Source organism: Pristis pectinata, chromosome 2, assembly GCF_009764475.1.
Source record: "Pristis pectinata isolate sPriPec2 chromosome 2, sPriPec2.1.pri, whole genome shotgun sequence".
Classification (NCBI taxonomy): domain Eukaryota; kingdom Metazoa; phylum Chordata; class Chondrichthyes; order Rhinopristiformes; family Pristidae; genus Pristis; species Pristis pectinata.
The window spans coordinates 63,428,506-63,443,540 of NC_067406.1; the positions used below are offsets into that span (position 1 = coordinate 63,428,506).

General features: G+C 40.9%; 1 protein-coding gene across 5 annotated transcripts in view; it reads left to right on the forward strand.

Annotated features, from left to right (window-relative positions):
- fryl (furry homolog, like) overlaps positions 1 to 15,035 on the forward strand; it is a 255,534-nt gene that overhangs the window by 2,559 nt on the left and 237,940 nt on the right. The gene's annotated exons all lie outside the window — the stretch shown is intronic.

A 15,035-nucleotide genomic window follows, 5' to 3' on the forward strand; every position in this document is an offset into this window, starting at 1 on the left:
AAAAGAACACTTTTTTTGCTAAGGAAGTTTAAAAGGACCTGTCAGTCAAGAGTAATATTGGGTTACAAATTAAAGTTACCAAATAGAATGAATTAAAGAACTTATTTTATGGATATTTTGAGGAGCAAAAGAAAGAATACCAGAATACTCTGCACAGTTTTTGTTCCCCTGCCTAAAAGAGGCTATAGTAGCATTGGGATGCAGTCCAAAGGCGATTAACTAGGCTAATTTCTGGATGAGAGGGTTGTCATGTCAAGAGAGACTTCAGAGTTTGGGTCTGTATTCCTTAGAAAGCAGAAGAACAACGAGTGACCATATTCAAACATAAAAGACCCTAAGGGGGCTTGGCAGGATAATTGTTGAGATGTTTTCACTAATGGGAGAGTTATAAACAAGGGGATACAAGATAAGGGGCCAATTATTTAAAATCGAGTTGTGTAAAAGTGTCTTCCTCTGAAGGTTGTGAATCTCTGGAATTCTCTGCCCCTGAGGGTGGTGGAAGCCAGGTCATTAGATATATTTAAGATGGAGATAGGTAAATATTTGAAAGATCAAGGAATTGAGGGTTATGGGGAAATGGTATAGAAGTGGAGTTAAGGCCAGCATTGATCAGCTGCGATCTTTTGAATGGCAGGCCAGACTTGGGGGGATGATTGGCCTACTCCTGCTCTGGGGGGATGATTGGCCTACTCCTGCTCTTTTTTTATTGTTTTTGAATAAGTTTGACCACCACAGTCTTTCTTGAAGTTCACTTGCATCTTGTGTGAATGGTACTTGTACTGAACGATAGTCTTATTAGTTAGAAGGACAAATGCCCGGTTTACAAAGCTACCGTAGAAATAACTGACCCTGGCTTCATGGTTACTCATTCACTCAGGTAGCAGTGACTTTATGATTCAACTCGGAATAAAAAGATAAACTACCAATTGACAATGGAGTTGAATGCAGGTTTGTATATATTTTAAAAATTTGCTCAAATCAAAGCAATTTAAGAATACTACAATTTTTTTTAAAAAGCGGCAATATCAGCAAGAAATTGTAAAAGTATGACAGGATTTAGTGTCAATAAATGAGGCCATGTTCACTCCTGCTAACACTGTCATGGACAAATACATCTGTGACTGGTGGATTAGTGTGGATGTGAATAAGTAGTTTTGTTTTCTAGATTGTTTCCCATTACAAGCCCAGTCTAATGGTCATTTCCTTCATAACTCAGCCAGTTCAGTCAACATTGCTACTAAGCCACTCCTTGGAAATCTCCTACACAGTCCTTCAAAGTGATCAACGTGGAAGACCACAGTATCTTCAGCTGAGGGTGTGCAGCAGATGATAACCTGAAAGTCGTTTGCATTCCTATGTTTGACCTGATGCCTGAGAATTAATGGGATCTGGAGTCAATATTAGGGGCTTCCAGGCCCTCTCATGTCTGATTTCTGTGTCACCCACTTTGAATCTATATTGTGATGGAACAGTTTGGTGTATTGTTGGTTGAAAGGTATGATTCTAGGGATATAACAGTTTCAGCCTATTGCTTTTGGCATAACTTCCTTGGTGTTAGTGATGAGAATATTCAAAAGCTGATTAGAGGTTCTGTGCATTAATCATGTCTTAACCCAGAATCAAGGGTGATACAGCAAGGTCCATCCAGTTCTATTATCACTGACTTTTTATGAAGGTATTTAAGAGATAACCACACAGCTGAGGTTCTGGAGTTGCACGCAGTTCAGACTGTGTAAGCATGGTAAATTTCATTTCGAAAGGGGCAGTGGTGAACCAGATGAGGTTTTGACTTTGATCCACCAGTTTCAAAATCATCATATCTGATGTTTTTTTTAAATTCTTACTTCATGGAAGTAACTGAAATTAATTTTTTCTGCTGAAGTGGGATTTGAACTCATCACTTGATCATTAGTCCATGACTCTGGTGTTATTACTTAACAGATCTGAATTGCTATCATACCCCAGTTTCTGGCAGGTTGTGGTTGAACTGTGCAAATGTGGGTATTGAGAACCAAATGTAATAATTTATTAGGAAAAAGATTAATAAGTAGGCTGATGATTTAAGGCTAGTAACTTGAAGGCCATATGAATTGGTGACATCAGGGAAAAGGTGATAAGGAGGAAATATTATCGATAAAGTTTTCTGCTCAAATTTTGAATTTTTAAAAATTCTTTGTTCTGTACTGTTTCAAAACTGTATTTTCATCGACCACATGGAAGTTCAGTAATCTAGTCTGAGAAGCCACTTCTCCATCTCATGCCGAGGTTTTAACTCCCATACCATTGCCTCATTGTCTACATTATTTTGTCTTACTAGTTTTATTTTTCTCCTTGGGCCTTCATGCTTTGGAGTGATTTTCCTATGTCAAATGTGATTTGTAAATGCTGGCTGATGAAGAAATATTGTCCACAGCAATTGTAATTTTAACTGTGGCTCATTTGGTGGTACTTTTGCCTCTGAGTCATAAGGTTTGGGTTGAAGACCCATGTTCTAGATGTGAGTACAATGTCCAGGTTGACTCAGCAGTGTGATAATGAGGAAATACTGCAGTGTTAAAATTGCCTTTCAGATACGCTCTCAAATATTAAAGATCCCAAGACGCCATTTCAAAGAATAGTAGGCTTGTTATCCTTGTGAACAGATCAATATCACTAAAAAAAAATGCTAACTTGTCACTACTAAATTTTGTGGAATTTTGATGTATACAAATTGGTTAGATAATTTCCTTGATTGCAATATGCTGTTATCTTGAGGTGATGAATGGTGATTAAGAAGTGTGTGTTTTTCCTTTTTCAACAATTAACGTTAGGGCTCTAATTATAAAGACATTCACACATAGAGACAATGTTTTGATTCAGGAAAGAAATCCTGTACTCATAACTAAAGTAGCAGAATATAATCAGAAATTCCACACTACAGCAATTGACAATATTGGCAGTTGATTTGGTTACATTTATCATTTTAGTCTTGATAAGGATTTTATTTTGCCTAATATATCCAATCATTATTTCAAGTGCAATTATAAGGCAATGGTAGCAGAATACTACAGTTTTATATTCTGGCACTTTACAAACTGGCTGTGTCTTCGGAGACAATCCAGCACTGGTATTACTTCATTTTTTCTTTCGTCATCTCTCTTCTGTGATTATATGCCCCTTATAATTTTCTCATTGTTAGCCCTTCTCGTTTGAATGTTAGCATGCTCTTTAACATGGCGACTTCAGTTAAGATAAGTTCCTTAAGATATTCTGATATAATTTGCAGCATTAGTCACCTGATGCAAGAGTCCTCGTTCTTTCCTTTACTACCCAAACCCAGGTGAACAACTCAACATAATCTGGATGAATGGATTTTGAATCTGGACTTTGTTGATGTGTATGGTTTAATATTACACTGGAAGGAGCAAGTATTCTCAAACCTAGGGAGGTGAAATAGTCTTAGAACCATAGAACCATACAGCACAAAACAGGCCCTTCGGCCCACCATGTTGTGCCGTCCATCAAACCACCCTCACACGACCTAACCCCTTCCTCTCGCATATCCCCCCATCCCACACTCCTCCATATGCCTATCCAACAAGCTCTTGAACCTGTCCAATGTATCTGCCTCCACCACCACCCCAGGCAGTGCATTCCATGCACCAACCACTCTCTAGGTGAAAAACCTCCCCCTCACATCTCCCCTGAACCTCCCACCCATAACCTTAAAGCCATGCCCTCTCGTCTTGAGCACTGGTGCCCTGGGAAGGAGGCGCTGACTGTCTACTCTATCTATTCCTCTCAATATTTTATATACCTCTATCATGTCTCCTCTCATCCTCCTCCTTTCCAGTGAATAAAGCCCTAGCACCTTAAGCCTCTCCTCATATTCAATACTCTCTAATCCAGGCAGCATCCTGGTAAATCTCCTCTGCACCCTCTCCAACGCCTCCACATCCTTCCTATAATGAGGCGACCAGAACTGAACACAGTACTCTAAATGTGGCCTAACTAGAGTTTTGTAAAGCTGCATCATCACCTCACGGCTCTTAAACTCAATCCCGCGATTTATGAAAGCCAACATCCCATTGGCCTTCTTAACTGCTCTTTCCACCTGTGAGGCAACTTTCAATGAACTGTGAATATGAACCCCAGATCCCTCTGCTCCTCCACACTGCCAAGTACCTTGCCATTTACCCAGTACTCTGCCCTGGAGTTTGTCCTTCCAAAGTGTACTACCTCACACTTCTCCGGATTGAACTCCATCTGCCACTTGTCAGCTCAGCTCTGCATCCTATCAATATCCCTCTGTAAGCTCCGACAGCCCTCCACACTATCCACAACACCGCCGATCTTAGTGTCGTCCGCAAACTTGCTAACCCAGCCCTCCACCCCCTCATCTAAGTCATCTATAAATATCACAAAAAGTAGAGGTCCCAGAACCGATCCCTGCGGGACACCACTAGTCACTGCCTTCCAATCCGAGGGCACTCCTTCCACCACAACCCTCTGCTTTCTACATGCAAGCCAATTCCTAATCCACACAGCCAAGCTTCCTTGGATCCCTTGGCCTCTGACCTTCTGAAGAAGCCTACCATGAGGAACCTTATCAAACGCCTTACTAAAATCCATGTAAACCACATCCACCACACTGCCCTCATCAATCTTCCTGGTCACCTCCCGAAAGAACTCTATCAGGCTTGTGAGGCAAGATCTTCCCTTCACAAAGCCATGCTGGCTGTCCCTAATCAGTCCATGATTCTCTAGGTGTTCATAAATCCTATCCCTTAGAATCCTTTCTAACAGCTTACCCACCACAGACGTGAGACTCACCAGTCTATAATTCCCTGGACTGTCCCTATTACCTTTTTTGAACAAGGGGACAACATTCGCAACCCTCCAATCCTCTGGCACCATCCCCATGGACAACGAGGACTCAAAGATCCTTACCGGCGGTTCAACAATCTCCTCCCTAGCCTCTCGAAGCAGCCTGGGGAAAATCCCGTCAGGCCCCGGAGATTTATCTGTCTTAATATTATTTAACAACCTCAACACATCCTCTCTTTTGATATCTACAACCTCGAGAACATTACCCCTACCAGCACTCCCTTCCGCGTTATCAAGACCCCTCTCCCTGGTGAATACTGAAGAGAAGTACTCATTGAGAACTTCTCCCACTTCCGCCGCCTCCAGGCAAATTCTCCCACCTTTGTCCTTAATCAGACCTACCTTTACCCTAGCCATCCTCCTACCCTTCACGTACTTGAAAAAGGCCTTGGGATTTTCCTTAACCCTACTAGCCAACGCCTTTTCATGTCCCCTTCTAGCTCTCCTCAGCCCTTTCTTAAGTTCCTTCCTCGCTACCCTATATTCCTCGGGCCCTGTCTGAACCTTGCTGCTTATACCTCATGTATGCTACCTTCTTCTCCCTAACAAGTCGTTCCACCTCTCTCGTCACCCACGGTTCCTTCACCCTGCTATTCCTTCTCCGCCGCACCGGGACATATTTATCCCTAACATCCTGCATAAGATCCCTGAACATCGACCACATCTCCATGGTACATTTTCCTTCAAAAAGGACATCCCAATTTACACTCCCAAGTTCTCTCCTTATAGCCTCATAGTTCACCCTTCCCCAATTAAAAATCCTCTTGTCCTCTCTGCACCTGTCCCTGTCCATGACAATTTTAAAGGTTATGGAGCAATGGTCACTGTCCCCCAAATGCTCACCCACCAATAGATCCTTCACCTGTCCCAGTTCATTTCCTAAAACTAGATCTAACATGGCATTCCCTCTAGTCGGCCTGTCAACATTCTGCATCAGGAATCCTTCCTGGACACATTTAACAAATTCTGTCCCATCTAAACCTTTGGCACTAAGCAGGTTCCAGTCTATATTTGGGAAGTTGAAGTCTCCCATTATAACAACCCTGTTATTTTTGCTTCTCTCCAAACACTGCCTGCCAATCTGCTCCTCTATATCTCTACTGCTACTGGGGGGGCCTATAGACTACTCCTAGTAGAGTAACTGCTCCTTTCTTGTTCCTTAATTCCACCCATACGGACTCTAGAGATGATCCTTCTACAACATCCATCTTTTCCACAGCCGTAACAGTGTCCCTGACCAGTATCGCCACCCCTCCTCCTCTTCTCCCCCCTTCCCTATCCCTCTTAAAACACCGAAAATCAGGAATATTCAATATCCACTCCTCTCCTGATGTCAGCCACGTCTCAGTAATAGCCACGGTATCATAGTCCCCCATACTTATCCAAGCCCTCAGTTCATCCCCCTTATTCCTGACACTTCTTGCATTTAAGTAAACACACTTCAGTCCATCTACCTTACTACTTTTATAGCCTGTATTCTGCTTCTCCTTCCCCAAAGCCTCTCTACCTGTTTGATCTAACTTTTCCCCATCCCCTTCTTCCTCTGACCTACTCCTCCGGTTCCCTTCCCCCTCACAAACTAGTTTAAACCCTCCCGAACCACCCTAGCAAATCTCACCGCAAGGATATTGGCCCCCTTCTTCTAAATGTTGTTTTCATATCAGTTTTAAAATTTATGCTTTTAGTTGTTATAAATGTTTAACTATTAATAATGTTTCAATTATTAATGTTTGGTAAGTAGCCTTGTTTTTAATTAATTTATTTAATTTGTAAGAATTTTAACAAGTTGAAGGTGATGACTAAACAAAATTACAACTTTGCCCTGAGAAGATGGGTGGGTGAAACTACCTCCCTGACAAACCTGCTTGGCTGTGTGTCAAACTGTATGTATAAGGGGCCTCATAGAAATTTCTCACTTAACGTTCTCTTCCACTATAAGGAGATCCATAACCACTTCATCAGCTGGTTATAATGTTTTGGTAATAATTGCCTACACTGAGATGGGAAATGAAGTCAAAATTTATTTGTTGTGTTCTTATTATCTCTCGCACAATTAACATTTGCTTTTAGTCAGGCACGGCTGACCTACCAGTTGACATTACATGTAGCTTTATTTTATTTTCATTCCCTAGAGGGTATGGTTTACGAGTCTTATTTTTTCTCTTTGTGTGCATAGTTCTCCAAGACATCATTTTGGGTTACTTTTGACTCTTGTCTGCTAGATGGTTACTCTGTTATCTGGCAATCAGTCCTATTTAGACCAGTTTTAGTAAACGGAGCGAATTAATTCTGTATCAACGCCAGATCTGAGGTAAGCTAGTATTGTGCCTGTTGCAAAGCACTTGGCAAAAGTGAAGTTAACTGAAGACCGACAATTTTGTGTATTTTTTCCGATTGGAAATATGCCTCTATGAGGATAAAACTTTAGTTCTGTGTTTCCCAAACTAGTGGTAAGCCCTGGAATGGTTATGTTACAGGACAAGCAGAGGACTGGACAAACAAATTAAAGAATAGTTCAAATCCCACTATTGCAGTTTCTAATTTTAAGTTCAGCTTCTGAAAAAAAGACTGCACGTCATGACTTAGTTTTGATGGAGGTGTCCATGATGTTTTTGATTTGTTGAAAAATGCCAACTAGTTTACTAATACCGTGAGGAAAGAAAACCTGCCATTAATGAGTCTGCCTCACATGTGAGTTCATCCACACAGCATCGTTTACTGCAGAGGTTTTCAACCTGTGGTCTGCGGGGTTGCCAGGGGGTCTGCGAGCAAGGCAAGAAAAAAATGGAAAAGCGACCTGTTACAAAGACGTAGCTTACTTGCTTGCTCCAGTTTTCCACTATTCAGAAAATTGGCCATATTTATTCTATCTGTTATAGGCAACAATCTTAGAGACTTAGACGGTGTTCCCTTCTGGTAAGCTGCCGCTTAATATTCGATTTGTGTAGTCAGTAGTGTTCACTACTCACTACTATTCTGTTGTGCACTGTAGTGTTAGCGAGACTGAGTGATGTTGTTGGTGTGCCTTAATAATATTGCTTATTTACCGTGCATTTACGCCACAGTGATGTCACTGTTAAACAAAAAGTGCGTAAGCGTGTAAATTTTAGATTAGTTTTGATAATTTTGTTTGTCAGTGATAGTAATTAAACTGTCCAGCGTGTATTGCTGAGTATGGAGAAATTTCTGAAGAGAAAAGCTGACCAGAAACCGGAAGATTCTGATGACGAAGGGGATAAGGGTGACCGAAAGAGAAAACAATGCAAGTATGATCCAGAATACATTTCATATGGCTTCATCGCAGTGGGAACAAATGCGGACCAACCTCTCTGAGTTGTGTGTTTGCAAACACTGTCCAACAATGCAATGAAACCAGCGAAATTGAAATGCCATTTAACAACAGTGCATCCAGATATTGCCAGTAAGCCGAAGGAATATTTTGAGTGGCAAAAGGAGCTGTACCTCAAGCAGAAAGGCAAAATGACAGCCTACACCACTGTAAATGAGAAGGGTCTTCGCGCATCATATTTGGTAGCATTACGAATAGCACGTTCCAGAAAGCCTCACCCAATTGGAGAAGAGCTTATACTGCCTGCAGCAGTAGATATGTGCAAAGTTGTACTGGGAAAAGAATCCAGTCAAAAACTGAAAGCCGTTCCACTGTCTGATAACACAGTAAGCAGGAGAATTGGCGATATGGCGGAAGATATACAGAGCCAGCTGATAGCACGTCTTCAGCAAGTCAGATTTGCGATTCAGCTCAATGAAAGTACTGATGTTGCCAGTGCTGCGCAGTTGTTGGTTTATGTTCGATATTGCTGGGAAGGAGAGGCTTTGGAAGACTTCTTGTTTTGTGAGGCGCTCCCAGGGCGTACAACTGGTGAAGAACTTTTCTGTGTGCTTGACACTTTTTTTGTACAATTGGCATTGGCGTGGACACAGTGTATTGGAGTATGCATGGATGGTGCTGCCGCAGTGACGGGATGGAAGTCGGGTCTAGTCGCACGAGTGAAAGAAGTAGCTCCGCATATAACAGCAACCCACTGCATGATTCACTGTGAGGCTTTGGCTGCAAAGGATATGGATGAAAATCTTGCGGATGTGTTTTCCACGTGCATTAAAATTGTTAACTTTATCAAAGCCAGGCTGCTCAATTATTGTCTGTTTGAAAACATATGCCGTGAAATGGAAGCTGAGCATAAGCATTTGTTGCTACATACAGAAGTCAGATGGCTGTCATGAGGCCACGTTGTGCAGCGTGTATACGAATTGCGAGATGAACTGCTCATTTTTCTAAATGAGTATAACGGATCATTGGCACAGTTCTTGATAGATGAGACGTGGGTTGCCAGATTAGCTTATCTTGAAGATATTTTAAACATTTTGAACAGCTTAAATCTATCATTGCAAGGACCTGGCTCAAATGTTCTGAAAACGCATGACAAAATCAATGCCTTCCAGAAAAAAACTCCGTGTCTGGAAGGGAAGATGCAAGCAAGGCGTCTATGATATGTTTCTGTTGCCAGCTGACTTTCTGACAGTGAACGAGACTAAGACAGTGGCCATTGCGAGCACCATTTTGAACCATATTCAATAGCTGTCACATTACTTCCATGAGTATTTCGGCGACGATGACACGAGCATGTTTGATTGGGCTTGAATGCATGCTTACTGATTTAACTGGATGTGAACAAGAAGAATTGGCTGAACTGTCATCTGACAGGACTTTGCGCTTGCAGTTAAACCAAATGTCACTGTTGTCGTTCTGGATAGTACGCTCCCAGGAGTATCCACTGCTGTCCGGCAAAGCGGTCAATGTTCTGTTACCATTTGCAATCACTTACTTGTGCGAAATAGCATTTTCTGCAGTCACTGCCATGAAAACCAAATATAGATCGAGACTGAATATTGAGGATGACATACGTGTATGTTTGTCGCACATACCACCACGTTTGGACAAACTCTGCAGTGCAAAACAGGCACAACCTTCACATTGAACTGAACACTGAAAGACAATGCTGGTAATTATTGGTGATAGAAATAGTCACTATTTCAATAGGGCCTATGTGCAGTAATTTAAGTGTTGTATGCATGAATTATTGATTGATTTTGGGGGCTTTGGGGGTCCGCCATCTAACAAGGACATGTTCTGGGGGTCCGCAGCATGAAAAAGGTTGAAAACCACTGGTTTACTGCACTGGTTCCCCACTTAGTGCTACCTCTCAGGGGGACTTTTAGTTATAGCATTCTTGGTCCTCCAGTCTGAATTGTTACAGGTAAGTAGCCACTTGTACTTTAAAAACGATATCCACTTGGGCTGCACACTTCTGTGTAGGAGCCTGGTTGGAAGCCTTGTCCTCGACTAGTGTTTCCCCAGCAGTGAATCGCCTCAGCTCAGCTCTGAGGTGTGGGGCTCAGTGGTCACTGCCTGAGGCAGTTTTTACTACATGCAACCCTTGCTACTTTCACATACTATCTCTTGACTCACAAACTACCACCACTGCTACCCATTTAACCTTCAGTTAATTCTCTCTTAACTGCTCTCCCTCAGATCTTAAAATCTGTTGAATCAACTATGTAACAATAAATGGCTCCGTCATTTTCTCTGTTGCTTGATCCACCAAGTCATTTGTTCCTCCCATCGTTCATCTGGTACTGTTGCCTTAAGGCTACAGATTGTACATTGAAGTGCACTGAAGGAGGGACCATCACCAAAGCAATTTGATCTCTGGCAGCCATTATCACACATCCCTATTCTCAGTCAAATTCTTCTGTTAATTTAGGATCATCATACGGGTCAAATAATTCTTATCTCCTTTTTCTTTTTATACACTGCTTTCTCAAACATTTCTCTCATTTTCTACTCCAAGCTCATCTTCTATGAGATAACCACATAGACTATTCTTCCCTTTCACCCAGAATAGATTTCATAGTTGCTGATGTCTCAATTCGTGCACCTGACATTCCTTTACAAACTGTCATTACGTTATCCCTTCCTTAAAAAAGACAGAGTGTCATGTCAAACTAATGTCTGCTCTCTGTTCCTCGTTCCATAGATGCTGTCTCTGCTGCCGAGCATTTTCAGGATTTTTCATTTTTACCCGCTTCTCGTCCAAGGCAATTACATGTGTGCCTTTTAGGATTGTTCTCCACCTTCACAAACTCAATCCTTTCTGTCTTGTTTCGCTTGGTTCAAGGTGTTGCTGGTATGGGTAAAATCAGCAGTGGTATATAACATTTGTGACTATAACCTTGTGCTTATTTGTCCTGGCATTGTCATGTCATATCTTCCTTTAATGGAAGAACCTTAGTGCAGAATTCCTTATCCTAATGCATCCAGTGCAATTTCAGGTACAGCTTATCCACTTGCTGTCAGTTCACCATTGATCCTGCTAATGCTTTTCTCACTATTGCAGCTCTTTTTCTCCTCGTTTAGAACATTGTACCTCATAGCATCAATAAACGTGTTAACTTCCTTATACATTGCCTTTATCTTTGTGCTGGTGAACTATTTATCTGCTGTTGATATATATAAACCAGGTGAGTGCCAAGAATAAAGCTGTGATTGTTTTTGGCTTGGACCAAAAATTTAAGTTGCTTGTTGAAGATTCCATTCCACTTCCTTACTGCCATATTCAAGTTAACCACACTGCATACCACTTTGAATGATGCAAGTGCTATGTTTTTCTAGGCCCAAATGCCTGGATCAGTTTAGAGGCTGAATTAAGTTGAATTAGAGCAGAGATACTCCCAAGGTATATTCAGTGAGCAATTAAGATTCTATATGAAGGATGCACCATCCGTGGCTACATGAATGAAGTTAAGGAAGATATCTAATTCATCAAAAAGGCATACAGTGTTGTGAAGATTAGTGTAGATCAAAGGATTGGCAAATGATTAGAAACCAGCAAACGATGACTAAAAAGTTATAAAGAAGGAGAAAATGGAATATGAGAGCAAACAAGTAAATAATGGAAAATACTGTTATAGAGCTTTTACAGGAAAAGAATAGCTAAAGTAAAACTTTGATCTCCTAGTGGATAAGATGGAGCAATTAATAATGGGAAATAGGGAAATGGTCGAGATTCTATGTAATTATTTTGAATTGGCCTTCATGATAGAAAGCATTAAGAACGTACTAATAATAATAGATAATCATGGGACCATAAGGAGGGGCAAGATTAAAATAATCTCTGACACTAGTACACAAGTAGTAAGCAAACTAATGGGGCCAAGTGCTGACAGTCTCCTGGATCTGATGGCCCACTCTGAGGGTCTTAAATGAAACTGGTGCATAGATAGTGGATGACTTGATTGTCAGCTATGAAAATTGTATAGATTATGAAGAAGCCTCAGAGGATTGGAAAACTGCACATGTAACATCATTGGTCAAAAAAGGAGAGAGACAGAAAGTAGGAAATTATAGGCTATTTAGCCTCACATTTGTCATTAGAGAAATGCTGGAATCCATTATTAAGAGGAATCCATCATTAAGAGGAATCATTGTTGAGGTAACAGGAAGATATTTAAAGGACATTCATCAGAGTCAGCATGGTTTTATGAAAAGGAAATCATGTGTAATAAGCTTGCTAAAGTTGTTTGAAATGTGATGAATAGTTTGGATAAAAGGAAACTCTAGATCAAGTGTATTTATATTTCTAGAAAGGCTTTGGTCAGGTGCCAGTGCACAAAGTAAGGACATATTGGGTTGGGGGTTGTGTATTGGGGCTAATGGAAAATGGAGAATTGGAATAAATGGGTCAGTTTTGAATTGGCAAGCAGTAACTAGTGTGGTGCTGCAAGGATATGTACTGGGGCCTTAATTATTTCAAAGATATATTAATGGCTTGAATGAAGACACCACATGTACTTTAGCCAGATTTGCTGATGACACAAAGGTAAGTGAGTTAGGTGAGTTGTGAGGTTACAAAAATTGTGCAAAGGGATATAGATTGGGGTTAAGTGAGTTGGTAAGAAGTTGGAAAAATGTGAAGTTATTCATTTTGGAATGAGATATGAGTAATCAAATTTTTGTTTCATCAGAATGAGACTGCAAAAAGATCTGTGGGACCTTATGGTACATGGAACACAAAAAGACAGCATGTAAATAAAAAGACAGCAAATAAGTAGAAAGGTATTATGCAATTTTGAACATAAATTACAATCATATCTGATAGCTGGTGAAAGGTATGCTTGGCTTTATTCAAATTTGGATTTGCAGAAACATTAGACCGGCAGCCATAAGTTTGTCCAGGCACAAGGTGACCAGTCTCATATAAACATATGACTTCCCTTTGAAACTCTTGAGTGCCTCTTCTCGTGGATGTTGGTTCTAGGGCCTCTCTGTGATCCTGGGTGTTGTATTGTTCCAGGATTGGAAAGGAGTTAAATCCAGTTCTCAATACCCCATCTCCTTTCTATCCCTTCAGTTCTCTTCCAATAAGATGAATGCTCCAATCCAGGTCTGACCTATTTCATCCATCTTCATCCCTTTGCAGCTAAACCATTGGCTACCACAGTACCAACCCCATTTTCCACTTCAGCAATTGTGCAGCATCCTTCTTACTGGCATCAAGCCAATTGGGTACAGAGGAGAATGGAGCTGAATACCCCTAACAGATCGTACAAAGACCTCATTCTCCATGGGGTTCTCATTATCAAGTCTAACCACATGGGTCTCCTTTGGCCTCCAATTAATCTCTTAGTACCATCATAACAGCGATCTCTTTTGCCTGTCATGAAGGCAGTGGTTGCAATTGCAGATACTTTGGTGTAGACCGATTGTTTCTTATCTCACCACAACCAGATGGTTGCTGCGTTGTTCCTTCCAATTGAGACCTGGGATCTCAGTAAAGCAGGCTAACTTCCCAATGCATTACTGTTGCTTAGTGAAGCTGAGAAAATGTCATATTAGGGTATTGTCCCTTTATGTTTACCAGTTCATCCTGTGATCAGTCAATTATGGAGAAGCACTCCTTCACTGAAGTCATTATCAATCTTCTTGGTTATATTTCCTTAACATTCTCAGAGAATTTCACAGACCATTAACCATCATTGCATGTGGCAACCTCCAAATGTTGGTTCAAACTGGAAACACAATCCATTCTTCTGTTTTGTGATGTATGTTTTAACCCTTTGACTACCACAAAATCTAAAGGAACATTGGCCTTAATTGCAGGAGGTATGCAGTATAAGGTTAGGGAAATTTTGATGCAATTTTATGGGTGCTGGTGAGGCCACAGCTGGGATCATACATACAGTTGTTGTCTCCATATTTTTGGAAGGCTGCACTTGCATTTGTGATGAGGCAGAGAAAGATCACTAGATTGAATGCTGGAATGAAGGGCTTGACATATAAAGAATGGTTGAATAGGTTGGGCCATCTACTCATTGCAATGTAGAAGATTAATAGGTGAACTTATTGAAATGAAAGAAGATTCTGAGGCAGGCTGGATACTGAGAATATGATTTTCCTCAGCGAAGGTATCTAGAACTGCAGGGCACCCACTTCGTGACAGAACAAGAGGTCGCCCATTTTAGACAGATGAGGAATTTCTTCTCTCAGAAGGTAGAGAATTCCTGGAATTCAGCATGTTGTGGAAGTGGAGTTCATTAACATATGCAAAGTGAAGACTGGCAGACATGTAACTGGAAGTGAGTCAAGGGGTCTGGGAAAAGAACAGGAAGTGCAAGGCCAAGATTAGATCAACCATGATCTTATTAAATGGTGGAGCAGACTGAAGGAGCCAGTTGGCCATCTGCTTGTCTTCTACTCTTATGTAATTGGACGCATTTGTGAAGTGTTCCTTGGCCAAAAAAAATTGCCAAATCTTTACTGTACAAGTTCACATTATAACAAATGATTATTTGGCTGAGGTGAAACTCTGTCCCTTATTGATAACATTTTGTGGGGAAAAGGAGGATGGGGGGGGGAGGAAATTGAATTAAATTTGTTTCATTGTAACAGTTTGTATTAAATGCTAAATGTTACTAACTAGGTTTCATTAAATTTAAAAATATGTTTCAGATGATTTAGTAGTTTAGCTTTCTCTGAGGAAGTTGTCATAGTATAACTTTAAAATGGTAAAGCCAATATATTGCAGTTATTCTGTTTTTGTATTGGTTAATGCTGACCTCAAGAAAAACAAGAGAGATGGCAGCACTCCTAT